Here is a 20,574-nt window from a genome sequence, read left to right on the forward strand (position 1 = left end):
CAATAATAAAATACTGCATCAGATGTTGAATATAAACTGGTGTGCACTCAACAGTCTAAGTACGCTTCTCAATAATAAAATTTCTAATAACAGAAGACCCTATTAGGATGGCAATTGTGATGACAGACATTGCCAGGTCTGCTTTACAGATCTGAATGGCCAATCATGTGAGTTTTGCCTGAAGAACACATTTTTCTTTTTTGCGTGTAGGTTTTTTTGTGCTCACTTTCCATTTCTATTTTTTAGGACGTTCCCAGCCCCATTTCTTGATGTTATTTTAGGCTTTTTATCATTTGGCTTGGTTTTTCCATTTCCCTCCCCCACATCAAATAAAGTGAGGATAATCCCTATTTGTGAGTTTACCCCTATTCCTATGATAAACATTCTTCAAAAGCCTTCCATCACATGGGTACCTGAGAGCAATATGGGAGCCTCTGTCAAACACTTCTAGTTCTTGACTAGATCTGATTCAACTGTGAGGGAACTCTTATCAATTTTTAGGTCATGCCCTTGGAGAAGAATGCCATCAGCTGGTAGAAGGTCACCATACTTGATCTGGGCAACATCTCCAACAACTAACTCAGACACTGGCACCTGGATTGCCTCTCCTCCTCTATTGACTATGAAGTTCGGTTCACTTTCAATGCGACGTTGCAAGCCCCTGAATTTTTTCTCGTTACTCTAGTCATTGAAAGCTGTGACTAACACTACAAGGATGACTGAAAAAAGGATCACAGCTCCTTCTATCCATTCAACATTTGTAGCTGCTGCTTCTCCTGAGAAACCTTCATGACATGCCGTATCATGTCTTCCTCATGGATGGATGAAAGTCCCAATGATATAATGGCTGCAACTTCTAAAATGCATGTCATATCCTGCAGTGCTTCCCATACTAACGTTAGGAATGTTTTGGGGTTTTTTGGAGATATGCTTTCCAAAAACAGCTTTCCTGTGAGCTATTTCTACGTCATTATTGATTATCCCATCTGTGGGAGATGTTTTCAGCAGTGTACACATTTTGTTGACTGTCTAATAATCTTGTTCTATTTTGTTAACTGCCTCTTTACTTCGTAATTCCGTCAAATTATGTAGCTCTTGGACAGTAATCTTGAAGTCTCCTTGTGGGTCCAGAGCCACTTACATTCTGACTTTCTGTAAATAAAAATTCAGATTAAAAAAAACAACAATAGCATTAAAACATTTTTCCTTGGATTTATTTATAAGAGCACTTGTATTCATTCTCTGGCACACCAAATGGGAAGATATAATCGGCCTACCATGCCTACCTTGCTCCTCATTTATTTAACCTTTTTTACATGATGTTCCAAAAACCCCAAGACTCATAAATGGTCATCCCCCCAAACTAGATAAACTGCCAATCCCACTTCTTCTATATGTTGATGACACTATTCCAGAATTGGTCTGAAAAGATACCTGAACGCTTCTTATGAATATTGCCAACTCAATGACCTATCAATTAACTTCGGAAAAAAACAAAGTGATGGTCTTTGCACATAAGTGGTCCCCCTTAAACTGGCGTATTGGTGGTCATCAAATCGAGCAGGTCAAATGTTTCAAATACTTAGGAATCACCTTCCAACATAATTTGCACTGGACCAAACATAGAAATAGCATTACTTTGTAGGCTAACTGTTACACTACCAATTTAAACCATTTTTTCTTCCTTAAAGGCAATCAGTTTGTCCCAGCTGCCTGTCGTGTGTTTAACTGAAAAATTCTTCCCAAAATTTTATACGGTATCCCTCTGTGGAGATCAGCTTTTAACAAAAATTTGGAAAGGTTACAGTCTGCCTTTTTCCGGAATATTTTGGGAACTCCAAATTGTGTCCCTAACTCCTCTTTATGTCTCAAAATCAGCCATAATCTTCTCGAAACTTAAGGCCTGAATTTCAACCTTCAAATATTGGCTATAGCTGCATTTTACAGTTTAATCAGATAGACTATTGGCCTGTTTATTGAGAGACTCTTTTAAATTTAAATGGTTCTCTACCATCCTGACTACACTCCAACAAATTGGCATTGACTACGATTACATCTTATCTCTGAATGAAACTTCCATTATGCGCCAAATTAAACAAAGGATCCTTGATCAGGAATTCCAAAAAGTCCATTCTACCGTTCAAGCAACTTGCTCTCCCCGTGCTCTTGGTCTCCAAGTGAAGCATGGGATAATGCCGGCTTATTTCTATAACTTGGCAAATCCTCTTTATCGCAGAGCATTTTTGATTGCTTGACTCAACGCCTTTCTGTCCAAAGTATTACAAGGGAGATTTGACAAGATTCCTTTCGAAAACAGACTATGTCCCTGTGAATTAAACACTCCTGACACCATGCAACATATCTTATTGGATTGTCCCTTGTTTATTGTCCAGCGAAGGCATATTATATCTTTTATATCGAAACTAGCTTCAAAGCCCGTTCCTAAGAACGGGCCTTGAAAGGGCCCCCTCCCCTGGCCAGGAAGCTTAAGGTGACCATGGGCAGCAGCTCGCAGCCAGATCAAGTGGGGTGGGCAGGGGCTGGGCAGCTCATTAGCAGGGCTGAGACAGAGCTTAGTAGGTGGTCAGCAGGCCAGGAGGCCCTCATCAGCAGGCCCAGCCTAGCAGGCCAGGAGGCCCTCGTTAGCTAGCCTTCCACCACGACCCTTTGCCCAGAGCCTCTCCCCTTACCTGCTGCTGGCTCCAGGCACTGAGGTTTCTGAGAACAAAGAGGCTAGAGTCCAGGGCCGGAGGGTGGGAGCCACAGGGGCAGGGCCAATCAGGACAAAGCTGGCTGCACCCTGATTGGCCCTATTCCAACTTGGACAGCCGGACACGTCCCACCTCCTAGGCTGTTTCAGAAATATATAGAGGAACAACTATGGATAAGGATGGAGAAACCATTCAAAAGACCTGGTCTGCCAATTTTTATTGAGTGATAAGGATGCCAAAGTCACTTTTACTATGGCTGAATTTTTGTGTTCAGTTTTTAAACTTAAACTGATTGATGTATCCTGAATATCTGTTTATTTTGCTAATCTGCTTTATGCCAATAAAGGTATTGTGTGTGTGCGCCTGCCTACCAAGTATACTTTCAGTGGCATTCAAAGCAGTTTTACCCTTCTAATCCAACTGACTTCAGGAGACTTAGAAGACTCAGTTCATCTCAGAGATCAGTCTCTCAAGCTCTGCTCTTGGTGCCATTCTCTTCAGAGGTGAGGCAGGCAGTGACTAGAGACAGGGCTCTTTTCTGTGCTGGCACTTTGCTTTTGGAACACATTCCTCCTTGAGGCTCACCTGCCAACCACTTTGCTTTCTTTTAGCCACCAGGTTAAAAGAACACATCTTTGTACTCATCTTCGCATTAGGGGTTTAATCTTATCAGCTTTGTAATGGTCAGCTGCTGTTTTATGGATATTTTTTTTTAAATCCCCCCCCCCCCCCCCGGAAATTGTAGATTTTGGTGATTCAGGTTCCTTGGACTCAACTCGCTTTCTCATTTAGCACATGCAGCTCCAAAATAGGGCAAAGTACTGCTCCCACAGCCATTTTGAGGGATTTTATCACTGGTTTTGGAAAGCACTATGGGAGGACGGGTGAGATGGAAGAATCCCATTCTCTCTCACAGCCCACAATTGTCCTGAATGAAACTGGTCTCTTAGGGATTTTAAACATTCATTTAATGACCTTAGCGGGATATAATGCCACAGATTCTGCCTTCCAAATAAACCATTTTCTTGATCTGTCACTTGAGTGGCCTCTAAGTCCCGCCTGGATTTTCGTTACCGTAGGGGCAAAAGTGCACACCTGTCAGCCCAAAGCCTCCCCTCTGCTGAGCAGTGACTATCTGGCCTCTACTATTTATTTTGAGCAGAGCAGTGGAGCTGACCCAGCTTGTGAGAAGAGTCTAATGCTGGACTCAACATCACCTGTAGGGAAACTGCCTCTATAAGCCTTCAGTGAGGTGAGAACTGGTGTGGGATCAACTTGTTTGTTGTTTTGCTGATTATCCTATGAAAGTAAAGAACATCCAGAAATCAGATGCTGGAACTCCTCTCCAATATCATGCCAAAAAAAACCACAGAAGGCTAGTGGCACCTTAAAGACTAACACCATCCTGTTCTACCGTAAGCTTTTCTGGATTAGGATGAGGGTTGCTAGAACTGGTGCGGGTTGGGAAATAATGACACTTTTGGAAAAGAGCCTGAGAAGGGCGGGATTTAGGGAGGGGAGGTATAATGCGATTGTGTCCACTCTCCAAAGCAGCCATTTTCTCCGGGGGAACTAATTTTGGTTGTCTGGAGATACATTTTAACAGTGGGAGATCTCCAGAAACCAGATACCATGAATTGCCCCTCACTAAGCAGGCCAATTATGTAGGAACTATGGAAGAAAACCTCAAGGGGCCTGGAGTTGCAGGAAGTACCAAGTGAAAAGTATTTCTGCCAAACAGAATGTAAGTCTGTAGATAGTGAGACATAATCAAGTTTCATTTTCTTTTTCTATGGAGTAATGTGAATTGAGTATCAGCTACCCCCCCCCGCCCCAGCCTTAGAGACAAAGCCTAAAAAGGCCTATTTGGTATGATGACTATAAGGAGTGCTAAAACTATTATGATATCCCAAATTGTGGTGACAGGGAGACAGCACTGAGCCGAAGAATGTCATGGCTTGATTAGCACGGTGACAGTTTGCCAATGAAGACGTACTGGCTTTTTGGCGTAAACATGACCACAGCCTTTTATTGAATGCCACCCCTGAAGGAGGGGGTTGGCATGAGCGGGGGCCTGACCCCTCAACTGTCCGGCTGCTTAACCCAAGGGCCCATAGATGTCTGTAGCCCACTTCTTCCCAGCCGGGAGAGCAGGCCCTCGTCCTCCGTCTCCCTTACCAGGAAGCGAATCTTAAATTGAAGGCCCCTCTCCAGGCCCTGGACTCCAATGAATGCTGCTTACAATCGGATTGTAGGCCCTGCCACAGTTTTTAAACACTGAAGAAGCAGGCTTCAGTAAACCAAATTCTTGTCCTAAAGAAAAGCATGGATGACCCTAGCATGAAAAGCCTTGATCACTGCAGAAATGCACAGATGCCAAGCCTGTGGGGCCCTGTTCCAGCCCTCCACCCTTTCCCTGGGTGGGGCCTATCTCTTCCTTTCCGTCACTGCCACCACTCACTGACTGTTATACCCCTTCCTAAGGGACAGTGAGACCCCTTAGCTGATTTCCTGAGTCAACACCATCAATCTTTGGGTCCTGCCTGGAGAACTGGCAACCACCCGGTTTTGCCTGGTTTTCCTCCTCTGGACATAAGGGGTTACTACAATGCACTAGTAGTAACTGAGCGGGGGAGACTAGGTGGTCCAGAGCACCAGCCACTTGGTTATGTGCAAAACTCAACTTTATTAAACTATTAATACTTGGATAGATAAATTTACACTCCCTCTAGCATACCACATGGAATCAAGCCACCGCACTTATACATGTTCCAGGCATGAACTTAATGGATGACTAAACGTACTCCTCTTTCCCTACACTCCCTGCGGAAGAGGGAGAGAGGCTCCTGTGTCCACTTGCCTGCCAGGCTCACTCCCCACCTTCTTAGTGTCTGCGTCTCTTGTGGCCAGGCCAGGCCCCAACCCTGTGCCCGAGGCAAGCAAGGTCTTCTCTCTGGAGAAGAGATCTGCCCCCTTCTCCCTTGGAGATCCTGGAAAGACTGCCCCCTCCCAGGAAGTCTGAAGCCTAAATACTCCCATGCTCTTCCCCCTGGTGGAGCCTGACTCCTCCATTCTCATTAGGGCATGTGACCCTCTCCCTTCCCTCTTTTGGGAAGTGTAGGCAATTACAGCTTTTCTACCCTCTAGCAGCCATTTTAACATGCAGACCCAGGGCAGCCATTTTAGAGTACCAATCCACCTCCAGGACTCATTTTGCCACAACTCCACACCCCAAAGCCCCTGTTTCCTCTAGCAGAACTGCTCTTTGTAGTCTGGAGATCAGCTGTAGATTACTTTTTGAAGATCACCAGGCCATACCTGTTGGTTGGCAACTCTAGAAATGGTTGAAACTACTAGAGTCTTCTGTGTGTGATCTAAAAAGCAAAACTGTAGGGGAACAGGTAAGCCCACCCTCTCCCCACCATGCCTCAGAGGCCCTCACTCCATGTTCCTGTGCAGCTCAATATACAAGAAATGGTCCATGAAGCTACCAACAGTTATGAATGATGATGCTGTTAAAAGCACAGATGCCAAGACTGGACATAAAGTTCGCAACTTCCATGTCTACTGAAAAAGGGAGAGAGGGGAATTTCCCAGCTGATACAATTTATAGCCATGCAGTGTTGTATCTTTCTGGCAGCGGTGCCTTTAAAAGCTGTCCGACAGAATTACATTTAAGCAGTTAAAATTTCACTCTTCACTGCATCTTTATGACCAGAAAAGTGTCACCTGTTAAAATTTTTGTGCTGAGTACTTCTGGGGTTTAAAGCCCTGTCAGAAAACTTTGGGAGCCTAGAAGGCTTGTGCTTGTGCTACAGATCTAGTATTTGGGCTACCATCCTTCAACCGGTAGCTGGAGATCTCCCATTATTACTGCTGAACTCCAGGTGACAAGAGATTGATCCCCCTGGAGAGAATGGCTGCTATGGAAGGTGGAATCAATGCCATTATACCAAACTGGAATTCTTCCCCGAACTCTGCTCACTAGCAGGCTGGAAGTTTAACAGACAACCCCTCCCCCTCCCAAATTGGGTATAATGAAAAAGTCTTACTCTATATTTTTGAGATACTTTAAAGTACAGGATGTTTTCCAGACTGAATGGGGCAAACCAGCTTCAAGATGTATTTAAGGCTACTGGGACAGAGCTACGTGGGGGAAAGATTGTATTCCTTCTGAGAATATAAAGATCACGAGTTAATCAGATTTCCCCCCAGCACTTATCTAGCACTTCCCTTATATGGCAAACAAAAAACATAATAGTGCTTATATTAACAGAATTGGAGAGCACTTTCAGATGATGCACTGTTGGAAAAAATATATGCTAATGCTCAGTGGATGGAAGCAAAGCACTTCTGCGTGACGCTGGCAGGTTCTCCAGCTGTAGAATCTCCCTCCCTTTGACTTGAGAAATAAGCATAAGAACTATCTGACCTTATAGTGAAGTCACTTCCAGCTATGGTACAGGGATGAGCATCAAATACAGAAGTGAGAATCAGAAGGAATTTGAAATTTACAAGCACAATTCATATGGAGATTCCCCCCCCCCCGTATTGTCAATGTCAGTATATTTGAACAAATATTGAAAGTTCAGTGAGGTCTTGAAATACCTTCCTTAGTGCTTACGAGATTGAAATCCTCTCAGCAGCAGGAGAAAAAGAATCTGAGCAGTGGCAGTAATGTGAGGAAAAGTCTATTGTAATGCGTGTATTCCAGGTGACAAAGTTTAACACAGCAGTGGAAACTTTAATCTCTGGGCTTCCTGAGTCTTGTGTAATTAAGATCCCACTGGTAGATCTTCATTGGTCGATAATTGCCTTAAAGTTTCCTTAAAGGAAAAAACAAGCAGACTCAAACAGGAAAAAAGCAACAACATGATTTCCCCCTCCACTTTCCTACATGAAAGAACTTTAAGAACAGAAGGGATTTAAGCTTTCCAAACGTAGAAACCAAGAAAACTACAAAAATGTATTTATTCACATATTATTATGTTAGCTTTAATTCCTGGAGAAAACAATAAAATACATCATGCTGGAAGAAGTCTGAGAACTGCACTGCTTCTGAAGCAGAATGCTCCCTTAGATCGTTTATGCACAGGAGGTTTCATGCCAGGCTGCAGGCTGGAGTTTTAGTCGTGGCAGGTTGCCCCACCTCTTCCAGCACCCACACAGGGGAGCTTTTGTCCCGGTGTCCCTTATCCACCCCAAATTTGTGCTCCTGCACGGGAGCTGGGGCAGTGAAGTTCCCAGTGCGTAAACGGTCTTAGTAATGGTAAAATTTGCTTGGATGTACTGTCCTCTGGGGAGTAGGTTATTTATATGTTATGGATTGTTTCTAGAGTTTCTAGAATTGTTCATACGTTTTATGTAAACCACCCTGAGCCTCCAGGGAGGGTGGTACAATAAAATAACCTTAAATGTCTGCCTAGGCATTCCTATACAGAATCATGCATTCCAACCCCACTGATCTCAGTGAGCTTAGACTGGAGGTAATTGCACAGGATTGAACTATATGAATCTGATTTTGCAGAACTTGAAATAAATAGCTCCTTGGCTTGGAGAATGGTGGCAGCTCAGTAGAACCTTTGCTTGGCATGCAGAAGGTCCCTGGTTCAGTTCTTGGAATCTTCATTTTAAAGGATGGAATGAGATATGAAAGACCTCTGCTATAACCCTGGAGAATTGCTGCAAGTCTAAGTGGAGATTGCTGACTTCAATGGACCAATGGTCTGATACAGTATGAGGCAGCTTCATGGGTCTGTGTGTATCACTCTTGTGAATGTGAAGCATCTTCTCTTCTCCGTCAGTGAGGCTGAAGTCATCCAGGTGGTTAGGTCAGGCCTTTGCTCGCTCAGTTAGGGCAAACTGAAATGCAGATTTTTGCCAATCCTCCTTGAGTGACCATAGAAGCACCTTGTAAATCTAAAAGCACAAATTCCCTAAGGGTAAATAAAAGGCTGCATTTGAAAACTGACTTTTTAAAACCATGGCTTTAGTCTGAGTGCTCCTGCAGAAGATGGTCTTGATAGATGTTTCCATTTTTACAAGTATTTTGCTGAACTCAGCAAATGATGTTTGTTTTTGAAGGTATAACTGCAGTCATTTGTACTTATCCTCTTGACATGGTGAGAGCACGTCTGGCATTCCAAGTGAAAGGGGATCATAAGTACACAGGAATTATTCATGCATTCAAGACCATTTACACAAAGGTAATTGTTTTCTGTATTTCCCCCTGCACTTCATTTCGTTGTTGCTGGGTTCAGTAATCACCGGGAAAATGGTTGTTAGTATTTGCTGATGGAGGCCAGGTAAGGTATCTGGGACAAGGTAAATAGATTAGCAGGCTCACGTGCCATGTGCGGCTGTGTTTTTAAAAGGCACGTCTAAGAGTCTTGGAGCAGCTTTGACTTCCTATTCTGATCTGCTTTGTTTACAGGCAGATCCAATCTGCAGATTGAACCTCCTTAAAGGGAGGACGGTGGCAGCAAACCAAGTAGCATTGTTGGGGCAACTGAATTGCTAGAGCAGGCAAGCGATCTTTGGGATCTACTGTTTTAGAAACGCAGTTCCTGCTAGGTCTTTCTGAGTTCCTTAATAGTTGTATAAAATGCTATACAGTCCTTATTTTGTTTACTATGGCATAATCATTAAAAAAAATTATTGGGAAGTTTACACATCAATAAATAGAACAATAATACCAACACCATTGTGTTAACCCCATCCCTAACAAGTAGTAACAAAAGAACCCCCCCCAAAAAATAAAAAAGACCTCTGACCAACTGCATAACAAATTATGTTTTCCCCAATACCACACCCTCAAACACCATTATTAGAAATCATAATTTCAAATTATATCTTTCATTAGCCATTCTTATTTATAATATATCTTTAATAAGAAAAAATATAATAAAATATATAATCTCGGTGGGATACAATGCTACTCAGTCACCCCCCAAAGTATCCATTTTTGCCTGGGGAGCTGATCTTTATAGTTTAGAGATGAGCAGCAATTCCAGGAGATCCAACTGCTTCCTCACAGTTTCCATGGGGCTTTCATTGCTCAGTAGTCGATTCTGGATGCAAATTGAGGCCTTGATGCTGTGGACGATGCATTGAGCCATGTTTGTATGGGCCTCAGAGAGGAGCAGTGAATTGTTTTAGAGCTCTTCATATCACAGCTTTGCTGAAGTTCAGCATGGGTGGACATCGCCAGGGAACCTGTGGGAGCTCTGTGTAAAAGCAGAATGTTAAGAGAATTAAAAAAATTAAATATGCATCAACACAAAACTTTTCCTAAGATATGTACAGAAAATCCAAGTTCTAAGAACTTGGAATTCAAAAATTGTAATGTAAAATTATTTTTACTCCATTATGAAAAGCTAATTTCTTTTGTGCCCATCTGCCGGGGACATCCTCACAGTGCAATCTTATGCAGAGTTATACCCTTCTTAAGTCTGTAGAAATGGATGGGCTTTTAGCATCCTGCAGATTCCCCACCCAGACTTGGCTCCTGCTCTGTAGTTTGGTTTTGCTCTAACCAGTTTCATCTGAAGTGTTACTAAGTGTTTGTTTTCAGCCCCAAAGGTTATCTGCCTAATCAGTGTTTATATAAAACTCAAATACTGTGGCCACCTCATGAGAAGGAATGACTCCCTGGAGAACACCCTAATGCTGGGAGCCAAAAGAAGTAGGGGACGACAGAGAATGAGGTGGCTGGATGGAGCCCCTGAAGCAGTCAGTGCAAGCTTAAATGGACTCCGGGGAATGGTAGAGGACAGGAAGGCCTGGAGGATCATTGTCCATGGGGTTGCAATGGGTCGGACACCACTTTGCATCTAACAACAACCACTAATCTGGAGATCCTGGATATATTCCCTGCTCCTCTGTGTGAAGACAACTGGATGACCTTAGGCTCGGCACAGTCCTGTTCAAGTTGTTCTCACAGAGCAGGTCTGAAGGGGGACAATTCCTTATTATTTATTTATTTAACCTGTGCACATTCGCACACACTGCCCTCTCCCATGGCTCAGGGCAGCTAGCATTGGAATACTGACCTTCCCATTTTTCTCAATAAATATTTTGAGATTAACTCAGAATGAAGATGTGACTCCTCTAAAAGTGTGACTCCTAGTTGCATCTACTGATTGGGAATTGGTTGGGAGCTTCGACCATTGCCTCTTTGTTTGGTGGCGGTTATGCAATCCTGACAGAGGGTAATCACATGGTGATAAAACTAGGATCCTTTCTGGTCTCAGTAAATGGCAGATGCAAGGAGGCATGGTTATTCCTGACACAACCAGGTTGGGGTGCCTCTTTAAGAATTTGGTTTCACGTGGGTGTTCTGATTCTCCTGGGACACCTAGGCCCAACTCCTCCATTGCTACTTAGGAGTGAATGCTCAAGGCGGGTAGCACAGTTTGTTTGCTTGTAGCAATAGAGAAGAGCAAGAGCCCAGTGGCTGCCTTGAAGACTAACAACCTTTAGGGGAGGGGAGGAGTTCTCATGACTCACCACTCCCTTAAGAGGTGAGCAGTAACTCGCAAAAGTTCCTACCCTGCCACAAATGTTCTTAGTGTTCAGGGCAGCTACAGGGCACTTGCTTTTTTCTACTGTGAGGCATGAATGCAACCACTATCTCCTACCTTCAGAGATCCAATCCAATTCTGAGGCACAATTCAACCCAGGGCACCATTACAAGAAACCTCCACTGAAGACCCTAGAGGAGGCTTTCTCAACCTGGGTTTTGGGAAACCGCAGGGTTTCTTGATGCCACTGGAAGGGTTTCCTGGATGGGTGGGAGTTTTGTTGTTTTTCACTTTATTGTGTGATATGACCACGTGCAGTCATGTTGGCCCACTCGCCCACTCCCAAAACGGCCAATGATGAGCCTGGAGGAGATGGAAAGTGGAGGGGCTCCTGGAGAACGTGTCCACACCTATGCTTCCCAACCATATTCTGCACCATCACTCCACTCCTGGCGCTTCTCACCTAATTATGTCTATGTGTAGAGAGAACGAAACATTGGTCTTACCTGTCGCTGGAGGGATGACCTCGGCGGCGGCGGGTGGGGGCAGCAATTGTTCCCGGGAACTGATAAAAAAGGATGGCCGCTGGTGGAAACAGCCTTCCCAGGTGCTCCCGCTGGTGTTGCTGGAGGGAAAAGTCAGGCAGGCGCGGCAGGGGAAGGCAGGCAGCGCAACCGGTCCCTTGGTTGGGAAAGGGAGGGAATACTTGGTGGCTGGCGTCGAGTTGGAGCAGGACCTGGGCGGTTATTCAGGGCAATCTCGCCCTCTGGTGGAAGCATGGCCAGGGCAGACATCGCAGGGAGCCACCGAGCCTGTTCCCAGGGTTGGAAGCGCTTAATAGCTGCTTTTCTCTCTGCCAGATGGGGCAGGAGGACTGGCTGGGGGCAGCTGGGGGCCCCTACTGGCTGGGGGCAGCTTTTCCGTTTGCGATCGCACAATGGCATTGTGCAGGAACCACTTTTCATATTGCTCCTGGGAGCTCTATGAAAAGCCTGTGTGCTGTACTGGATGACAGGCTAGATGGCTGTAGGTGTCACATTTTCTCTGGTGCCCAGGTGTGGGACGCTTGACCTTGCCCCATTCCTGCCTGACACCTTGGAGCTCACCCTAATCCTGGGGTGGTCTCTTCTCCTGCAAGGGCTCTGCCCCACAACTAGGCATTTCCCTGTGGACTGGAGCGGTTTCACCACTGGGGTAGGCCAGCCCCTTGAGACTCCCACAGTGCTCTGGGTCATCCACCTTCTAATCCCGGCTGGTGGCAGAGGAACCCACCCCCAAGACTTCGGGGGTTCACTCTGCAGAGGCTGCCGATTGCACGCCTGTGTACACCAGCCCCGAAACCTCGGGCAGGGAGTCAGCTGCCTCCTTGAGGTCCTTCTTCGTAGTCTGAGGCCCCAGCCCAAAAGCCTTGGTCAGGTTCTCAACTACTTGAAGCCCTTCTTCGTCTTCAGGCCTATTGTGCTGGATCTGCGAGTGGGTGCAGCCCCTGGAGTTTTTCCTCCACTCATCCTGCAATTAAATAGTGGGGAAAGGGTGAGTGGAGCTAGCCAGGAGCTATCTGAAACTGGAGGGCTATCTGAAACTGGAAGGCCAGCCCATGGTCACCCATTACGGCCACTAAAAATCATTTGAACATGACTAGCCCTACCTGAGTGAGCAGAAGCATGACCTGACCATCTGTGGATGACTTCCCTCACGGAAGTACAACTGTGGCCTTAAATGTACATTCAGTCAGTGGGAATGCACGCTTCTGTGGCTTTGCTGAACTGCAGAAATAATATGTTTGTAAAGTACAACTAACATCAATTTGTGCCACAGTGGCCACATTTGATACAGAAAAGTAATAAGAAACTGACATTCCTACATGGAAATTTAAAACTCACAGGTCTCCCTTCCAAGGGAGTCCCTTCCCCCTGTGCAGATGACACATTCCAATACTTTCTAGTTTCAAAATCACCTTGAAAATGCCTAAGTGCATCCAGATGCAACACTGTGAAAGACAGCAAACAAAACAGCAGAGCTTCAGTTCTACAAACAGTATCAGTAAAGGACATGTAAACAATGAACAGAGGGAACCCAAGCTACCACTCAGCTGAAAGGGAAAAGAGCAAGAGTTTCTAATAATCTTCCAGTCCTCTGACTAGACTAGAATGAGTCAACAGATACAATAAAAAGATGTTTTCAAAAGTCACTAGTGACGTATTTTCACTGTCATTCAGAATGATGATTTTCATCTTGCAGCTACCAGCACCTCCCGTCTTCCAGGACAGTTTTGCTGACCAAGGCATTAACAAGGTACATTAAAAAAAAGCCCTTTTAGGAGCTCTTCTCGGGTACCAGGGCCCCTGGCTGCTAGCACAATGAGCTAGGCTTTAAAAGGTCTAGTGTGAACTATATCCCATGTCCCTTGTCTTACAGATACTTGAGGCAGATTTCTAGAACATTTAACCAAGAGAAGCGTGTGCGTTCCTTATCCCCCACACACATTAATTCAAGCACACACGAATGGATGACATTTCTTTTTCTTTCTCTTGGAAGACTTAGCAATTTAAGGTCTTCATGTGTGACAAGGAGGCTATTTCACGGACACCCCCATAAACATGTTCAGTCAGTGGCCCCCTTCAAGTGTGCCTGGCCACATTTCCCCACCCCCACTCCACACCCCCCCAACGAGAATAACGGCTGTCAACTGCACAGAAAGCGGGTTCCAAGGGGAGAAACGGGCAGACGGGGCTGTTTCAAGTGACGAGTCTGAGGAGAGGCGTTCCCGTGAGGCGAGGGGGACCCCGAAGAAGACACGGCGGCGGCTGATTCTAGCGCTAGAGATCACCTGTCCCAGTTATGATCACCTACTTCTCAAAGGAGCAAGTTTGCAGTCTAGATATACGTCTGGGCCTAGGTTTGCTTGTAGATTACAGCAGCAGCCCTGAGTGCTCCTTAGTACATTTGACTGGTGAACTAGTTGCCGTCTTTGTCTTGGATTGGGATCTTGGCATTGGCTTGCATCCAGCCAGGTGACTTTCTCACTTCCCCCTCCTGTTGCAGCCCAAAATGCCCCCTGGAGTGGCACTCCTGGGAGACAGGAGGACCTGCCCCCCACCCCAGGGAACAAAACGGAGAGGTTTGGCCACCTGCTATGGGTGTGGGAAGTGTTGGCTTCCCTCTTTTGTCAGCAGAAATTCTCCATAGGATCCTTTTCATATAAGAAACCAATAAATGGTGCCAAGTTATGCTTTTATAGAATTGTATTTTAATATGTATTCCTGTAAAGTAGCGATCCCAAACCTGTGGGCTGCGGACCACATGTGGTCCTTCGACTAATTGGAGGTGGGCCCCGAAGGACTCCTTCTCCCCCCCCCGGCCCTTCATCCCCCCCAGCCCTTTACAACACACTTCATTGTTGTGGCGTGTCTGTATCTTATTTTGAAGGGATGTTTAAACTTTACCATAGTGATCAGAGAGCGCTAGGGCAGTGGTTGAGAGTAGAGGAGTAAACTGCCCCCCCCACCGGGCCTCAGTAAAAGGCGTTGAGTGGTCCCCGGTGATAAAAAGGTTGGGGACCACTGCCGTAAAGTATGAATTAAAGAACAGATACCTTACAGATGAGGCAGATCTGCTGCTTCTACTAATTTGTAGCCTGTGCTGACCAGATCTGCCTCACTATTTTGTAATCATGTATAATCAAGACAGACCGAAAACCACTCCAGGGTAGACTGAGAAATCATTTGCCCATCTTAATTTTGGAAAAAACTGCCATTGCAGACACATTCTTACCCACTGATTATAATCCTACCATAAACGTGCTCACTTACTGTTTGTGCTCTTGCTGAGTTGCACATTAAAGTTCATTTAGTATGTTAAAGGTTTCGTTTCCCTACACTTGGAAATACTGATATTTTTGCAGATGATAAAGAAGAACCTTGGCATTTCTGGACATGTCCATCGGTTAATGGCTGGTTCCATGGCAGGTATTTTATATTTCCATATGCTTAAAATTATTATGATTATCCTCTGCTTGCCATTTTTGCTGCATCTAATTATCATCCCAATTAGAGGTCACTGCTTTAATCATAAATTGGTCTCTGCATTTTGGGAGTACAAACATGAATATATCTAGAGAGTCTGAAAAATATTTCAGTCATAATAAATACCTGCACAGTAGCATCAAAATGTTTGCATATCAGAGGTCAACCATTCAAACATTTGAACAGTTTTGAGGGATTAGAGAGGCTTTCACACACAGACTAAATAATGCACTTTCAATCCACTTTCAACACAACTGAATTTTACAATAGTGAAATGGCAGAATCCACTTCACATTTACTGAAGTGGATTGAAACTGTGCGTGTTAAGTACTTTTGCTCACCCCCCCCCCCCCTTGCAGGGAAATGGAGCATATTCTTCTCCATGGTACCAGAACAAAAAAAAGTTTCATGAAATACAGGGATTTTGTGGGTTTGAAAAGGAACATTGAAATGGGGGGAAGGGGTTGAAATGTGAGAAATAAAGAAATAGAGGGGGGGAATCACTGGCCAAGAATATGGGGTAACAGTAATACTTTTCCTGGTGGAGTAGAACTAATTCACATCAAAAACTGCTGCGCTACATAAAGAAATAGATAAAGCTTGTAGCACTTTTGTTTAAAAGTTTATATTGGTCCACAGGGCTTCCTCCTGCACCACACAGAGGCTCTTCTGGTTTGGGAGGAGACAATTTGTTCTTTTGGCATAACTCTTGTTTGGAAGATCTGGGTGCCTCTTCAGCCGGTTTCCCTTGTGATAAAGGAGAGGCTTCGGATTCGCACTTACTTTTTTTCCTCACATTCTGTTCCGAGCTAGGTTTCTTGACTTTTGCAAGCGTTGGTTTCTGGAACAGGGCATGGGCAAATGGCTTCCTGCGAAGTGTCATTGTAAAGCCATTGCAGCTCAGAGGAGGCTCCTGAGGAAAGAGAACCTCATTAGTCAACTCCAGATTCACCCAAGGGGCTCCTGAAAAGGCTTTGGCGACGCTGCTCCTGAGGAATCGGCAGGAGGGATTTAAGGGCGGCTTCTGGACTTGTGGCTTTTTCTTGCCATCAGTTTTTTCTTCCATTGGCTTTTGGCCCCTGGCAGAACTTTCCGCCTTTGGAGAAGTCTTCTTGGCATCTTTTGGGGCTTGGCAACATTTACATTTGATTGGGCTTGGTTTCTTTTTGCTGGCCTCCTCTTTTTTTGCTAGCCGTGATGATCGAGAGTCACGTGCCATGGCTGTCAGACCGCAGGCGTGAAACTAGGAGGGAGAATTACAGGACGCCGATTCTTGGGAAAGCTTTTCGCCTCAGGAGAAACTCGCATGTTCAGTGTGGTAGTGTCTGTACGGGACGGAGCTGAAACAGAAAAATTCAAGAGTCAACGGTGATTACTAACATCACATGGTAGACTGATTAAAGGGCTTCAACACACATAATTTTGATAATTTTTACAAGTGGGCTGTATGATGGTGGCTGCAGATCTCCCAGGATTATAATTGATCTCCAGGCAACAGATATTAATTCACCTAGGGAAAATGGCCTCTTTGGAAGATAGACTCTAGGGCATTATACCCTCCTGAAGTCCCTCTCCTCCCCAAACCCCATCCTCCTCAGGCTCTATCTCCCAAATCTCCAGGTGTTTCCCTACTAGGTAACCCTACTTGAAAGCCCTTTGCTGAGATTGCAGCAAGTCGGCTGCGCATTTGTATGTATATATAGGCAACGCGGATCCAACAATCCTATATTCATTCAAATACACTTGGCACAATCCAGGAAAAGTAAGCTGTGACCACATCCCACTGAATCATGAATAGCTGGAATCTCTTTTGATTTCAACATATCAATGTTTAACTCTGCAGTGAATCTGATTACAATTAAGGGATGAGAAGGATACGTCAATATCCTTTTAAGGATAGAAGCTATCAGAAACAATGGAGAAAAGAATTGCTCAGCATATTTGTTCTGTATGGAGCGAGAAATAATGGCTACAATCCAAAAACAAAAAACAAGTTCTGTTTCAAGCCAAAATGAACAATGAACTCTAAATATCCATTCCCTCCTGCCTCTCATGTTGCTTGTTCACATGATTAATGGGGAGGAGGGAACCCACATGATAACAGAGTGATAGCCAGTATAATGTAAATGTTGGTGTGTCAGACCTGAATCTAGAAAACCCAGGTTGGAATCCCCGTTCTCCCACGAAAGCTCACTGGGTGACCTTGGGCCAGCTGGCCTCTCAGCCTAACCTACCTTGCAGTGTTGTTATGAGAAGAAAGCAGGAGAAAAATTTAAACTGCTTTGGGACTCCATTGGTTGGAAAGGCAGCGTACAAATAAGGTAATTAAATACTAAATTAATCCTTATCATCAGAATAGTCACGGAGGAAATCCAAAGACTGTCCTCTTCAACTGGGGTGCCCAAAATTGAACACAGTACTCCAAGTGAGGCCAAACTAGAGCAGAATACAGCAGTACCATCATCTCACATGATCTGGACACTATACTCCGTTTGATACAGCTCAAAATCCCATTTGCCTTCTTAACCACCAAGTCACACTGCTGACTCATGTTCAATGTATAGTCTACTAAGACTCCTAGATCCTTTTCGTACATGCTACTGCCAAGACAAGTCTCCCCCATCCTATATTGGTGTCTTTGGTTTTCCTACCTAAATGCAGAACTTTACATTTGTCCCTTATGAACTTCATTTTATTCCGTTTAGCCCACTTCTCAAGCCTATCAAGATCATCCTGTATTTTGATTCTGTCTTCGGTTGTGTTTGCTACCACTCCCAGTTTAGTATCGTCTGCAAATTAGTATCCCCTCTAATCCCTCATCTGAATAACAGGTCCCAGGACAGATCCTTGGGGTACTCCACTTGTCACTCTTTTCCAAGAGGATGCTGAACCATTAACAAGTACCCTTTGGGTACGATCTGTCAATTAGTTATTGATCATATTTAGTAAGAAAACTAAGAACTTCCAGGTCACTACTTCTACCGGCCCATCCCCTGGAATTCCATGATAATAATACAAGTTTCTGCATGCCCACATTCCCACCCCCGAGTCTTGATTTATCTAGTCAATCCCAGTTGATCAGATCTAGTTGTCCCTCTGGGTCAGAGTAAACGCAGCCATTTCTTGCAGGTAATGATGTCTTAACCCTTTCCGTAAGATGTTGTTGCTTTTGCTGCGGGTTACCTATGGGTAGTGATTTTCCATTGATGACATTATTCTCTTCATTTTGAGGTGGTGTTTCGGTCTAAATGACCGTAAATAAATAAAGTAAGTAAGTAGTTATTGATCCACCTGACAGAATTAGGATCCATACCGCATTTTACCAACCTGTCAACAAGAATATCATGTGGAACCTTATCAAAAGCTTTACTGAAATCCAGATAAACTATGTCCACACCATTCCCCTGATCCAGTATCAGGGGAGAGTATCTAGCTGTCACCAGCTCACATGTGGAGTCCCACAAGGAGCAGTCTTCTATCCTATTTAATATCTTCATGTGCCCTCTTGCTCAGCTGATGCGGAGGTTTGGGTTGGTTTGCCACCAATATGCAGATGACACCCAGCTCTTCCTCCTGAAGGATGACCATCCTGACTCTCCCCCAGAAGCATTAACCAGCTTCCTGAAAGCAGGGACAAAATGGTTCAAGCAGAGTTGTCTGAAGTTCAACCCTCCAAAGACAGAGGTCCTGTGGCTGGGCAGGAAGGGACCATGGGAGGAAGCGTACCTGCCCACCCTGGATGGAGTGCAGCTCATAACAGCTTTGCCAGGAACCTCGGCGTGATCCTGGATGATTCCCTTACAATGGAATCCCAGGTCACAAGGTAGCACGGCTGGCATTTCATCACCTCCGCCTAGCCAAACTACTAGCGCCCTACTTGGCCCCCGAACACCTAGCCACAGTGATCCATGCGACGGTCACCTCTAGACCTGATTTCTGTAACTCGCTCTATGCAGGCCTACCCTTATCCTTGATCCGGAAACTACAGCTGGTACAGAACGCTGCAGCCAGGATTTTGACTAATACACCACAGAGGTCCCACATCCGGCTTATCCTTCAACAACTCAGCTGGCTCCCAGTTGAATTCCAGATTCTGAGAGACACTGCCTATACCCCCCACTGCCTTATGTTCCGCCACCTCCAACTGGCTGCGGATCCCTGGCCCCAGAGAAGCAAGTCGGACCTCAACAAGGGCCAGAGCCTTCTGAGTCCTGGCCCCCACCTGGTCGACCAAGCTTCCTGAAGAGATCATGGCCCGGTCCGAACTCTCACAATTTCGCAGGGCCTGCAAAAGGAAGCTCCTCCACCAGGCATTTGCTTGAGGCCAACCAGCCCAATGGGTTTCTTTGTTTCATATTTTTGGGGAACATGATCTGTTGCTTTGGTCGCAATAAAAATTTCAGAAATCATAAATGTTGTGGCTATTTTCCCTTGAGAGAAGAGAAAGTTTCCCTTACAAAAATGACAGCTTTGGAGGGGACTCTCGGGTATCGCATCCCCACTGAGCACTCTCCCCTCCCCACACTCCACCCACAATAGGAACGCTAGCCTCCAGACAGAACCTGTGGACCCCTAGAATTCCAGCTCATGTCCAGACTACAGAAATCAGTTCCCCTGGAGATAAGGGCTGCCTTGGAGAGTGGACTCTGTAGCATTGTACCCCAGTGTCATCCCTGGGCTTCACCCCCAAATCTCCAGGAGCTTCCCAATCTCAAACACCCCTTCGCACCCCCCCATCCCCTTCTGGTGGCCAAGGGGGCCCTGGCAACCCTCAGCCACAAATCTTTGGAAACTTCCCAACCCAGAGCTGACAGCCCCTACTTCCCACTGTCTATATGCTTTACTTTGCCTGTAATACACAGTACAGAAGCCTTCTAAACATTTTGATATAAACAAAAGAGACAAGCAACAACAACAAAAGAACTGTGATAGCTTCCCCCACCCCCACCCCCGAAAAACACAAGTCAACAGTAATAGTGGTCCACATTTTAAGAAGCCCTGGAATCCAGGCCAACTTGATTTAGGTGAGGTTTCTTTTTCCTCCTTCTTTGTTCCAACTGTAAAGAGCCCCAGAAAATAATTAAGCAATCTCCTTGGAGAGCCGGGAAAAGTACCTTCTTGCAAAGCCTCAAACACGTAGCAGTCACTGTCCTCAGAGATAAGCGTGTTGTGGTTCCAAGGCTGCCCAAGTGGGAGGGGCAAGCACTCTCCCACCCCCACCCACCCCTCCCTCTTGCCATGGCCACGGGGCTTGCGATTTCCCCATCAACCCCCACTGCTATCCATGCCACAGGGGAAGCTTAGGGGCCTGCCAGA

General features: G+C 45.3%; 1 long non-coding RNA gene and 1 pseudogene across 1 annotated transcript; both read right to left on the bottom strand.

Annotated features, from left to right (window-relative positions):
- On the bottom strand, positions 1–3,356 carry LOC143844024 (plasma membrane calcium-transporting ATPase 1 pseudogene; annotated as a pseudogene).
- Positions 3,357–15,867: 12,511 nt separating this feature from the next.
- Positions 15,868–20,574, bottom strand: LOC143843939 (uncharacterized). Its single transcript, XR_013233753.1, has 2 exons — positions 20,373–20,574; positions 15,868–16,598 (listed from the first exon to the last, which is right to left on the bottom strand). It is a non-coding gene; the product is annotated as an uncharacterized LOC143843939 (long non-coding RNA).

Source organism: Paroedura picta, chromosome 8, assembly GCF_049243985.1.
Source record: "Paroedura picta isolate Pp20150507F chromosome 8, Ppicta_v3.0, whole genome shotgun sequence".
Taxonomy (NCBI): domain Eukaryota; kingdom Metazoa; phylum Chordata; class Lepidosauria; order Squamata; family Gekkonidae; genus Paroedura; species Paroedura picta.